Raw genomic sequence first — 12,495 nt, 5'->3', positions numbered from 1 at the left:
ACTAGTATACTTTTGACAAATTTACCTCAAATTAGTGCACTTGTAACAAATTTACCCTTTATTAGTTTTCGTTAAATTTTATTGTCAAATTATTAAGTTAAATCACATGTAACAGTTGACTGATATATTAATTTGAGATTTTACGCTCCGTTTGTCATAATTTACAATTTTTGTGATTTTTTGTGGTATTAATCTAATTTAGCAGAGGGTATATTTGTTACAATTTTACTAATTTGGGGTTTTTTACGGTCGAATAAATTAGTTTATGGTTAATTTGTCATAAATGTACCAATTTGAGGTTTTTCATGGTCAAAAAAATAGTTTTTGGTAAATTTGTTACAAGTGTACCAATTTCAAGTTTTCAGGGTATTAACCCTAAAAAAAATATCCTTTTTCATTTTGTAAATAGTTTATAGTTAGTCAGGGTAAATTTGTCACGAGTATAATAGTTTGGGTTTTTTCATGGTCAAAAAAATAGTTTAGGGTAAATTTGTCACAAGTGTACTAGTTTCAAATTTTTTAGGGTATTAACCCTACAAAAAATATCCTTTTTCATTTTGTAAATAGTTTAATTAAGATTTGTAAAAGAAAATACTTAACAAAATGCTACTTAACATGTTCCGTTAACCAAATTAACGAAGTTAAAATAATAACTTGATTGCACCGACATTGAAGTTTTGAAGCATTGAAGTTTTGAAGCATAACTGCACTTTTTGAAAAAACTCAATTGCATTATGGCGACAAGTTTTAAAACCTCCAATGCACTTGTTCTTTGAATCATAACACCACTGACCTCACAAAAAGAAAATGTAACAACATATTTTTCTTATTATGTATATTATTCAAAATATTAAAGTCTCATTATTCGCTTTTAAATTTGATGTCTAATTGTAGAATATCGCATTTTCTTTCGAAGCACAATTTCATACTATTTAAGATTGTTTATATAATTCGTATGCTTTAATTTTAACTCAATCATTGTATTTGAATTATTTCTAGCTAGTAGGGCTACATGAATTTTAAATTCAGCCTTACTCGCATTCACACAATAAGTGTAGAGAGACTTGTAGAGAGAAGTTCTGATTTTTTTATCTAGTGTTTAGATTGCTGGGTGACAAAATGAAGAGAAGGGACCCTATTTATACGTGAACCATTTGATTACAACCTCACATCTCCCCTTATCTAACAGTGAATGTTCATCTTTCCATCTACGACCGGCTTTAATTACAAAGAATACTCTGGAATACAAGTGTATATTTCTCATATTGCCCAAAGAATATTTTGCAGTACACATGAGGTTCACAGGCCCTTAGAAGCTTCAAAACTTATCCGGTCATCTTGGCCACTTCTTTGGCCCATTGTGTCTTGAAATCTCTGGTCCATTATACATGCACAATGAGATATTATACATGTTCGGTGATGCATGAGTCAACCGAGTTGAGATTGAGCGTACGGTGCATCATACCCATCAGCCATGTGTCACGGGCCGAAAGTGAGCCTACTCAAGAGCCCGAGTCGCCGCGTGGTCACGATCCCAATTGATCGGCCCGTGACACATGCATAATGCCTTTATACAGACTGCCATTGTTTCGGTGCTCTCGAGCCTCCTATAAGTCGCACATGCAATTCAACTTCTTACCAAATTGGATTGAAAAAGAGTGCTAACATGTGCATCTGCATAGATTTTATGGCTTAGGAAACTTCTTGAGGGACAATGCGGCTTCGCAATTATTGATATTTTTTTTTTCTTTTTGGGTTCAGACGCGAGTATCGATAGTTTACTGAGCATAATAAAATGCTTTAACATTGAATTGAAACTACACTTTTAGCTTAGATTTAATTTTAAAATAGCAATTAGTCTTCACGATGCATTCGTTTTTATTTTAAGAATTGAAAGATATCAATTTTATTTTGTGGTAAAAGATACTCATTAGGTTGGACCTAAGCAGGTCCTTAAACTGCTCAAAGAGAGAAACGGAGGGAGAACCTCCTTGGGGAGAGTGACCCCTTACGCCCCTCTCAGGCCGGGATCCGGGCCTGAATAAAGATTCCGGCCCCATTGGCTGACCCGAACACTCCTTTATGGGAGAGGGCAGCCACGTCTGATCCCCACGACGCCTTCCCCCAGAGAAACTTGGGGCGTGGTACAGGGAAATGATGGCGCCAGTTGGAAGACTAGGTGGCCGGCCAGATGTTCTCATGAATTACAGCAACGACACAAATAAAAAATAAAAAGAGATGAGATCTTTCAATTTTTATACTTTATATGATTTTAAAATTCGAAATTTTCTTAATTGTCTTGCTGTCATACAAATAACCGCGGTTAAGTCTATTCTCTAACTGTAACCAAATAAGACATGGTCGCGCATCAAATCCATTTAGTGATTTTATTAGATAAAAGATAGACCTAACAAATTATTAGGGTGATTTTGTTTCCTGAAAAATAAATTAATTAAAAAATAAATTCATAAAAATGATTACTTATATCACTTATAAATATGGACAAAAAAAAAAAATACTTTCATGGTCCACAAAATATCTAGAGATAAATCGATAGTTATCGGTAATGAAAATATTTTTTTAGTGGTTAGTTATTTCAAGCGATACAAACGATCATCTTTACGAAAATATTTTTCAAATAATTTATTTTTCGTGAAACAAACGAAACCTTGGAGTCTTGTTAATGAGTGTCCCAATTTCTTGCTAAGTACAACTAATAAGAAATATTTCAATTTCTAAAGTATTAATTACATAAATTGTTGCTTATAAAATGTTATAGGTGTTAGCTACCAAAATCTTAGTTGCTGTTAAGAGTGAGTATGGTCTCAATCTAAGTTGGGAACTAGACCGGATCAGATCGGACCAACTGATATAGGGTGATTCTGGAAATCGGTCCAATTCCCAATGCCCAAAATTTAGAAAGGATGAAAATTAATCAAATTCCCAGTACCTTGAGCAGAACCGAATTGGTGGAACAATATAAGCCTTGCCAACAACGTCAACGGGATAGTAGTTGTCAAGATACATCTTACTGGCAGGGAATGAAATCGACAACCCAAATCACCACGATCTCTTTTGCTAATTACATTCGCTTTGCTCGTGTGCAGAAAAACACTAGCAAAAATCACTCTCCTTCATTACGAGATACAAAACCACATCAAACCTAACTAATGGCAGCCATAGATGATCTAATCCACCGTAAACCTCTAGAAACCCACTCGATCATCAGGACAGAAAACTTCCAAAACACAAGCAAGAGATGAGACGGAGAAAAGAGAGAGAGGACTAACTCCCCCCCGAAAAAGAGAAAAATTCACAACCGGTCCTAATATCAAGAGCTTGAAACTGATTCTATCTAGTCCAGTTCTTAATTCAAATGTGGGAACCGACTCACCTTGAAAACCAATCAAGTCATTATCAACTCAATACTTCGATTCTTGGATCTGGCCCAGAAAAGGAAAAAGAAAAGCTGGGATTCTTAAATACATGATAATCTTAGTGGACTGATTTACACCCTCCGACTTTCCGACAAGACTGATAAGAAGGAAATTTACAGATGGAATATCAAAACTCGGATAAACAGAAGGAATCCAGTTTATCTCACTGATGACATGATCGCACTGGCACAATCATGGATTTAGTAATCATTTACAAAAAATTTACTGATAACTCGTGCCGTGTTGTTGCTTGATGTAGGGGGCGGTAGGATTCTGAGGAGAAGGAGAAGGGAAGTACTGTGGCGGGGGCCGAGGATATCCCGCGGGCGGCAGTGGCGGAGGAGGATACCCAGGCGCCGATGGTGGCATCGGAATTCCATTGGCTGTGGCGAGCTGCTGTGCTGTGACGTCCTGGCCTTCTTCTTGGCCCCTTCGCTTGCCTAAGCGGTAGCATAAGAAGCACAGGATGACAAAGAGGATCACCATCGGGAGCGAAACGAACACGACGTACCCCATTTCTTGGCTTCTTTCCTTGGGTCCTCTTCTTCAGGAGTTTCTCTGAATCGAATCGGAAGTTGATGGACATGGCGATGAATTGCGGATTTCCTTTTATTTTAAGGGGGAGTGTTGGGATGGAAAGTCATCCATTGAGGAAAAGTCTATGGAGAGCCCCTGGAGAATTAGATTGAGCCAAGCAAAGGAAATCTGTGTCCGGCTTCTTGCCGGAACCGTTGGCCAGGGCACTTTCGTGCGTTGGAAACAAGAGATTGGGGCCCACGCGGTCTTTCCACCTCCATGCATATCATGATAAAAATATGTGACATGGGATGACAACGACTACCTCGTTTTTTTTTTTCGTAAGTGTTAGTATATTAAATCATTGTATATATAAATATATCTATATATATTTCACTTCTCCTAAAATTAGTGTTTCTATTGTTATAGCTACCATTGCAATCTATTTCAAATTGCAATCTATTTTAAGGACTTAGTATTTACACTTAGTATTTACACAGTGTTGGGAATTACTGATTCTTTAAAAACGGATTCGACACTAAATCGAATCCCTAAAATGAATGTGGAAGACGAGCCCAAGAAGAACATGTATCACCGATCAAAGACACGCCACGGAATCGAGCGTACCTTATTATCCACAAATTAAATACCAATCGTTGAAGTTCGAGGAAGAATCTGATCCCAGTCTACCAAGGAGCGTGCTGTTGGTTTAAGGGGGGAGAAAAGTTACGTTGGTTTTGGGAGAGGGAGAAAAGAAAAGCGTATGTTCAACCAAAAGGTACGTTCTCTTTTTCTTTTCTCCCCTTAAATACGTCTTTTCCAAAAGGCACATCCCCTCAACGTAACACCCCTTCATATCTCAACCCTTCATCCATGGGCCTTTATATTGCGGGCCGGGCTTTTAGGCCCAACATGGGCGGACGGGCCAACTTAGGCCCATCAACATACAAATAAAACCATCACACAGTTAATTTGTGCGGACTGTTGTTGTGATTTTTTACCTATTTTCTTATCCAACTCCCTATTTTTTAATATATATTTAATATTCTTTTCGTCGCATCCATTATGCTAGTCTACTCATATAATAAGCTGTTAAAATTATGACAATGGAAGTGAATTTCAAGAGTTATTTTCCTTTTTAGCTAAGTAATTTCCTTTTCCAATTTTGACCAAACAATTTCAGGTCAATATTTTGGGCATTCATAAATAAGAAAACCAATACATTTCACTTAATACGAGTCCTCAATTCATGGTGGATCACAGATATCTCAATATAAATTTTCAACTTAACTAAAAGCAAAAAAAAGTTCTAAACTTATCATATTTATACAAATTCATTTCTAAACATTTTAATTGGACAAATTTATTTATAATTTTTTTTATATTGGTACCAATTGAATTCATTTAGCTAATTTTTGCTGGAGATCACTGTCATATACGCTAGCCATTTCACATGACACAACCGCATTTATGTGAACAAATTTTATAACTTTTTTTAATATTTTTTTCTGAATTTTTAAATTTTTATTACTGTTTTCTTATATTTCTTTTTGTATTTTATCATCTTGGCCGATGAGGGTTGGGCCCTTGCCTAGTCCATCATCGATCGTAGGCGAGAACCGCGAGGCCCAACCTTCGACCTTGCAACCTTTGGCAAGGGCTCAACCCTCGTGGCTTGGCCAAGGCCACCCTTGTCGACCCTCGGCTAGGCGAACAATGGCTTGTTTGAGGGCCCACAACCCTCATCAATGGCGAGCAAAGGTTCGCAAGGCCTCACCCAATGGTTAGCGAGGGTAGCGGTGACCCTTGCCGTCGTCAAAGAAAAATAGAAAATAAAAAAATAAAAAATAAAAAAATATTAAAAACTATGTAAATTTTATCGACAAGGTCATTCTATATTGATCGTGCCACGTAGGATAGCCAGCGTCAATGTCAACGATTTCTAATCAAAATTAGCCGGATGGACTTAATTAATACCATTGTGGTAAAGTTTAGGATTAAATTATTCGAATTAAAAAGTTTATGATCAAATTGGTACCACTGCAATTGATTTATAACTTTTTTGGTACTTTCTCCTAAAACGCTTGATAGTGAAGGCACATTTGAATTTTTAGCTTGAAATTAATTTGCAAATAACAATTAGTGTTAAGACGAATGCCAAAGTTTTTTTTTTTTTTCAGAGGTGATTTATTATATGTTAAATGATCATCAAACAAAATAACATTGAATTAGAAAGAAGATCTGAGATGAATGACCCGAAAGGTTCCTAATGAAGAAATTATGAGTAACCTGATAGAAGAGAGTTAGGGCCCAGAATATAATTTATGTTCTTTTGTTCCGGGGAACCAAAAAAGAACAGAAACGCGTTTGTTCAAAATATATTTTCTTGTTTCTTGTTCCCAATAACACTTTATGAAGAAACAAAAGAAAACACAAAACTTATTTATTTTTTTTCTCCTTCTTCTTCTTCTTTTTTCTTTCGTTGGCGACCTCACCGGAGTGTCGCCGATGGCTGGGCGAGGTCAGCCTCACTAGATCTGGGCAAGGTGGCCTCACCCAGCCTAGGCGAGGCCGAGCCTCGGGCAGCCAAGCCTTGTGCGGCCATGGTGAGGCTCGGCCTTCCTAGCCGGCGCAAGGTCGGGCTTCGCCAGGCCAGGGTGAGGCCGACCTCGCACTGTCTAGGTGAGGCCAAGCCTCATCGGAGCCTCACCAGGCTAGGGCAAGACCTAGCAAGCTTGTTGAAGGCCAACCTGTCCTCGACGAGGCTCGGCTTTACCAAATCTGGGTGAGGCCGTGCCTCACCAGTGGCTTGGGGAGGTTTGCCAGGGCCAGCCTAGCCTCCGATGAGCTCGTCAGACGTCGCCCAACCAGTTGCCGGCCAAAGAGAAAAAAAAAAGAAAAATGAAAAATGAAAAATGAAAAATGAAAAAATGAAAAAAATAAAAATATTAAAAAATAAAAAGAAATAGAACAATTATACAAGTTTACCAAACGTGTTTTTGTTCTTTTTCTATTTTAGAAATAGAAATTTTGTGTAGTTACCAAACGCGTTCTTCTGTTAAAAAATTGTTCCCCGGAATGGAAATAGCTTCTTTTTTTTCTATTCCCTGGAACAATTTTTTAACAGAAACGTTATCAAACGCACCCTTAATCTAATTAAGTAGCCTCCAGAAGCAAAATGTTACTCCTATAAAAATTAAAACTAAGCTTAAAATGTAAGAAAGGCAAATAATGACCGATGGCAGATATCTCAACATAAAAGTTAGACATAATAAACTGCTGGACGATGAATTCAAACTAGACGTGTTCGATACTCTTCGAACACGTGTCGAAGTGTCCAGCATAACACAAAAGCTTCCAAAGAGTGTTGGTGCTTTATAGACCATGGCGCTTGTTAATAATTCTGTCAATTTTGCAAACCGAAAATGCCAATGCAACACTTTTTAAATTATTTTCTCTCTTGAAGTGGCACTTTTTTATTATTTTCTTTCACGTATCTTAACTAAATTAGATTAAAAAAATAATAAATTATAATTTTTTAATTAAAAATCAAGCTAAAAAAAGAGCTCGTCGGTGGGCCGCCGTCACCCCCATCGCCCAAAAGGACTGGCAGAGGTCACCGGGCTAAAGAACACTCTAGAATTTGCACAATGTACTTGCTGCCCGATCCATAGAGATCCAAGCAAACCTTCATTTTCACATGATACAAGGCGAGGCTTTAAAGAAGCAGGCTTGGTATGCTATCGCTAAAGCTAAGGGCTTCCACAAATTCACTCCATCCCGCATAAACTTTAGGAGTTTCAGCTCATAAAAAGCTGCTGCTAACAAATACAAAGCAATCCCAGAACATCTAAAATGTCAAAAGATTGCTCTCGATGCCATCAACTTAAGGAGGATATTGAGATCTTTTACTTGACAAGAGGAAAATCCCTGCGTATGGTCTTTTTAAGCGCGCTCAATTTGGCTTCAAACAGGGTCTCGTTGCTCCCTCGAGCATCTATCTTCTTTCAGCAACGAAATTCTGTGTGTTCATAATGAAGACGTTTTCTATGATTCTCTACTTGATTGAACAAACAAATGCAAAAGACTTGCTTCTTCTCCCTTCACACTTCAACATGATTTCAAACAAACAAATACGACCTCCACCGGCGCTTTCTGCTAATAGGAGGCGTAGTGGCCCACCGGCGAAAGCTTGTAACCTTTTTTTCTCGCTTGTTTTCTCTTTTAAAAAAAAATATCCTTTTTCATTTTGTAAATAGTTTAATTAAGATTTGTAAAAGAAAATAATTAACAAAATGCTACTTAACAAGTTCCATTAACCAAACTAACGAAGTTAAAAAAATAACTTGATTGCACCGACATTGAAAGTTTTGAAGCATAACTACACTTTTTGAAAAAACTTAATCGCATTATCGCGACAAGTTTTAAAACCCCCAATAGACTTGTTCTTTGAATCATAACACCACTGACCCCACATAAAGAAAATGTAACAACATATTTCCTTATTATGTATATTATTCAAAATATTAAAGTCTCATTATTCGCTTTTAAATTTCATGTCTAATTGTAGAATATCTCGTTTTCTTTTGAAGCACAATTTCATACGATTTAAGTTGCTTATATAATTTGTATGCTTTAATTTTAACTCAATCATTGTATTTGAATTATTTCTAGCTAGTAGGGCTACATGAATTTTAAATTCAGCCTTACTCGCATTCACACAAAAAGTGTAGAGAGACTTGTAGAGAGAAGTTTTGAATTTTTATATAGTGTTTAGATTTTTTTTTGGTCTAAAGATACGTAGCATTTCGTTTACGTAGTGAAAATATTACAAACCCATATGCTGGGACTCAATACATAATTTTTCCAGAAGTATTTGAGGAGGTGAAGGCCCAATTTGCAACAAGTGTATCACGGCCATGGGCCTTGGCAACCCAATATGCAATTGTGTTAGCTTCACGCCTGCAGTATCGGATACTCAGATGAGGAAAACGCGAGATCAAAGCGGCACTCTCCACGAACAGCGTTCAACAGTCCCATGGTGGCGATCAGCTTAACGACTTCGACAAGCACTAAACAATCTGATTCAACCTGTACGTGAGCTTCTCCCATGCCTTGCTGTAGCAAGTATTTTAGAGTCATATTTAGGGCTTGAGTTTCCAATTGTAGTGGGGAGAGAGCTAGTACAATCCGAGAGAATCCATCAATCAACTGTCCAGCATGATCTCTACAAATGCACGCCATGGATCCTATTTTTGTTGTTATGGGAAAAGCCCCATCGATGTTTACCTTTATAATACCTGGATCCAGGGGAGTCCACCGCCGAGAGTTACAAACCGACGTTTTCCCTGTTTCTGTTTTTTATGCCGTCTACCGAAACCAACGATGAAGCTCTGCATCTATGAACGCCAAATCTACAAGTTGTGCAGGCGTTATTCGTTGATTTCTAAAGATTACATGATTTCTAGCTTTCCATATCTACCAAAGGAGGGATGCAATTGTTTCTAGATCAAGTACAATAATTCCACTTGCGAATATATCTGCTGGCCAAGCATCCATACGATTTGTATTGTACACTGAGATGTCAAGGTTGACTTTGGGATGGGACCAGATACTCTGAGTCCATGGGCAGAGGAGAAAAATGTGTTATGTGGTTTTAGGGAGTTGAGCTGGGCATAATTGACAGATCGAATTAGGAAGGATGTGTTGTCGGTATAGGTTATCCCTTGCAGCAAACGCGTTGTGGCAGAGGGACCACAAGAAAATTCGAATTTTTGAGGAAGTCTTTGTAGTCCAGACCTGTCTCCATAATCGGGATGGTGTGTGATATGATGTAGATGCAGAGTTAGGATCATTAGGTGGGGTTGTATGTCGAAGGTAGTGGTAGCCGTTTTTCACCGTATACTCTCCTATTGGCGTGCCTATCCAAATAATTTGATCTATAGTGGACATTGGACCTAGGTGTATAGCAGTAATATCTTCAACTATTTGGTCATCAAAACTTCTCCTAAGAAGAGGAACATTCCAAGTAGACTGTTCTGAATGTAAAAAATCAGCCACCATCTCTGGATCCCCTCTATTTGCAGGTCCCCCAATAATTCCTCTAGATAACCATTTGTCCTTTCTAATGAAAATATTCTTCCCATTACCTACAGACCATTGGAGCCGAGGTAAAATGGAATCACGACCTAAGAGAAGGCTTTGCCAGCCCCAGGATGGTCTATGTCCTTTAGTCGCATGCCAGAAGTCAGCAGAATGAAAATATAGACCTCTGAATAGTCGGCTCCACAAGGGTGATGGATTTTGGAGAAGACGCCATGCTTGTTTACCCAAAAGTGCTTTATTGAAAGCAAGTAAATCACGAAAACCAAGCCCCCCATTTTCCTTACGCTCTTTAAGTAGGTCCCAACCCTTCTAATGGATTCCCAATCTAGTACTATGATTTTGCCACCAAAACTTAGCTATCTTCTGTTCAATGGATTTGTAGATAGATACTGGAATCTTAAAGATTGACATGGCGTACTATGGGAGAGCCTAAACCACAGATTTTAACAGTATTTCCTTCCCACCTTTAGATATGAGTTTTTCTTTCCAGCCCGCCAACTTAGCACTAACCCACCCTAAGATCCAAGCAAACATATCCTTTTTAGACACCCCCCAATCCGACGGTATTCCTAAGCATTTCCCGGTTTTTTCAAGCACGGGTACTCTCAATTCTCTAGCTAGGTTCTACTGTAGAGTTCTTGGAGAAGCTTCACTAAGGAAGAGACCAGATTTATTTCTATTCACAACTGGCCCGTAAAGATATTCGCTAAATTTTGGCATTCAAGGAGACGGCCATCTAAGAAAAATATTGCTTCATCAACAAAGAACATATGAGAGAGGATAGGATAGCACCTGTTGAATTTTATCCCTTTCAGATTTCCCATGTCGACTGCTTGCTTGATGAGGATAGATAGGACATTTGCTACAAGGATGAATATATATGGAGAAAGAGGGTCTCCATGTTGAAGCCCCCTAGTAGGATAGAAGTAGGGTAATGGCTCACCATTTAATTTGATACTTAAGGATACTGTGGTTATGCATTGTATTACCCATTTAACCCATGTATTGTGAAAATCCAGTTGTCGCAAATAAGCCTCTAGAAAATCCCACTCAACCCGATCATATGCTTTCTTCATATCCAGCTTTAGTATGGCCTGAAAATGTTTCTTTCTTGACCTGATTTTTATCTAATGCAGGACCTCTTGGACTACCAAAATGTTATCTTGGATTTGTCGACCAGTCATGAAGGCACTCTGTTCCTCGGAGATCAACTCGGTAACCAAGGTTTCAAGCGATTAGCCATCACTTTTGAAATTATATTATATATGAAATTACACAGGCTGATGGGACGGTATTGATCTAACCTTTGAGCATGCGATGTCTTGGGGATTAGAGTAATAAGTGTTCTATTAAAAACTGGGGGCATCACACCTGAAGTGAAAAATTCTTGCACAAAGGTAAATATATCTTCTTGTAGAACATCCCAGTAAGTATGATAGAACAACTCATTAAAGCCATCCAATCCCGGGGCTTTTGTTGCCCCTACTTGAAATGTAGCTTGTTTAACTTCCTCCCGAGATTCCTCTGCTATTAGGGCTGCATTCATCTATGCTGTGACCATCTGGGGGCATTGCGTTAGAATAGGAAGATAATCTTGGTGTCCTGCTGAACGATAGAGGTTGCGAAAGAAATCCATGGTTATGTTTTTCAGTTTTTCAGAGTCTCTGATCTGCCTTGATCCTCATCTTGAAGCATACTGATACGATTGTTTTGCCATTTTTGTATAGTAGCCGCATGGAAAAATTTGGTATTCTTGTCCCCCCGCCCCCCACCTCAACCAATTAATGCGTGACCTCATTGTCCAATATTGCTCTTCCGTTGCCATAATTGTTGAACTTCATCTTTGAGGCGATTTACCTTGCTTTATCACAGTTATGTCCTGTTTGATTGATATGCTGCTAGATTTGCTGCTGTAGGATATGGATCTGACGACGACTGTTGGAAAACGTTGATTTACTCCACCTATCAAGTGCCCGAGAAGTTACCTAAAACTTGCGAGCTAAAGAGGAGTCCGGTAGCTGTTCAAAGGCCCAAGTCTCAGTGACAACCTTTCGGCAGTTTTGATTTTGAAGCCAAAAAGCTTCAAAAGTGAAAATTTTGCACTTACTCGGTGGTTTGGGATCAGTATTTAGTAACAACGGGCTGTGGTCAGAACCTAGAGCTGGTAATGCAAAGACTTCGGCAATTGGGTAAGACAATCTCCACTCCATCATACATAGTACCCTGTCTAGTCTTTCCTTAACCACATCCTCCCCATCTCTGTTGTTCACCCATGTGAAAGCACATCCCTTACTCTCAATATCCATTAATAAACACTCATTTATAAAATCCCAAAAAGATTGCAATCTGTAGGGCTCAGCTATTCTCTTGCCAACTTTCTCCCAATGGTATAGTATCTCATTAAAATCTCCAATGCACATCCATGGCAGGTTATTGG

At 38.4% G+C, this 12,495-nt stretch overlaps 1 long non-coding RNA gene across 1 annotated transcript; it reads left to right on the top strand.

Annotated features, from left to right (window-relative positions):
* Positions 1 to 8,947: 8,947 nt before the first annotated feature.
* Positions 8,948 to 12,243, top strand: LOC120293156. The gene is made up of 3 exons (XR_005550856.1): positions 8,948 to 9,080; positions 11,195 to 11,455; positions 11,975 to 12,243. It is a non-coding gene; the product is annotated as an uncharacterized LOC120293156 (long non-coding RNA).
* Positions 12,244 to 12,495: the final 252 nt, after the last annotated feature.

Source organism: Eucalyptus grandis, chromosome 5 (assembly GCF_016545825.1).
Source record: "Eucalyptus grandis isolate ANBG69807.140 chromosome 5, ASM1654582v1, whole genome shotgun sequence".
NCBI lineage: Eukaryota > Viridiplantae > Streptophyta > Magnoliopsida > Myrtales > Myrtaceae > Eucalyptus > Eucalyptus grandis.
This window is presented reverse-complemented; position numbering and strand designations above follow the sequence as displayed.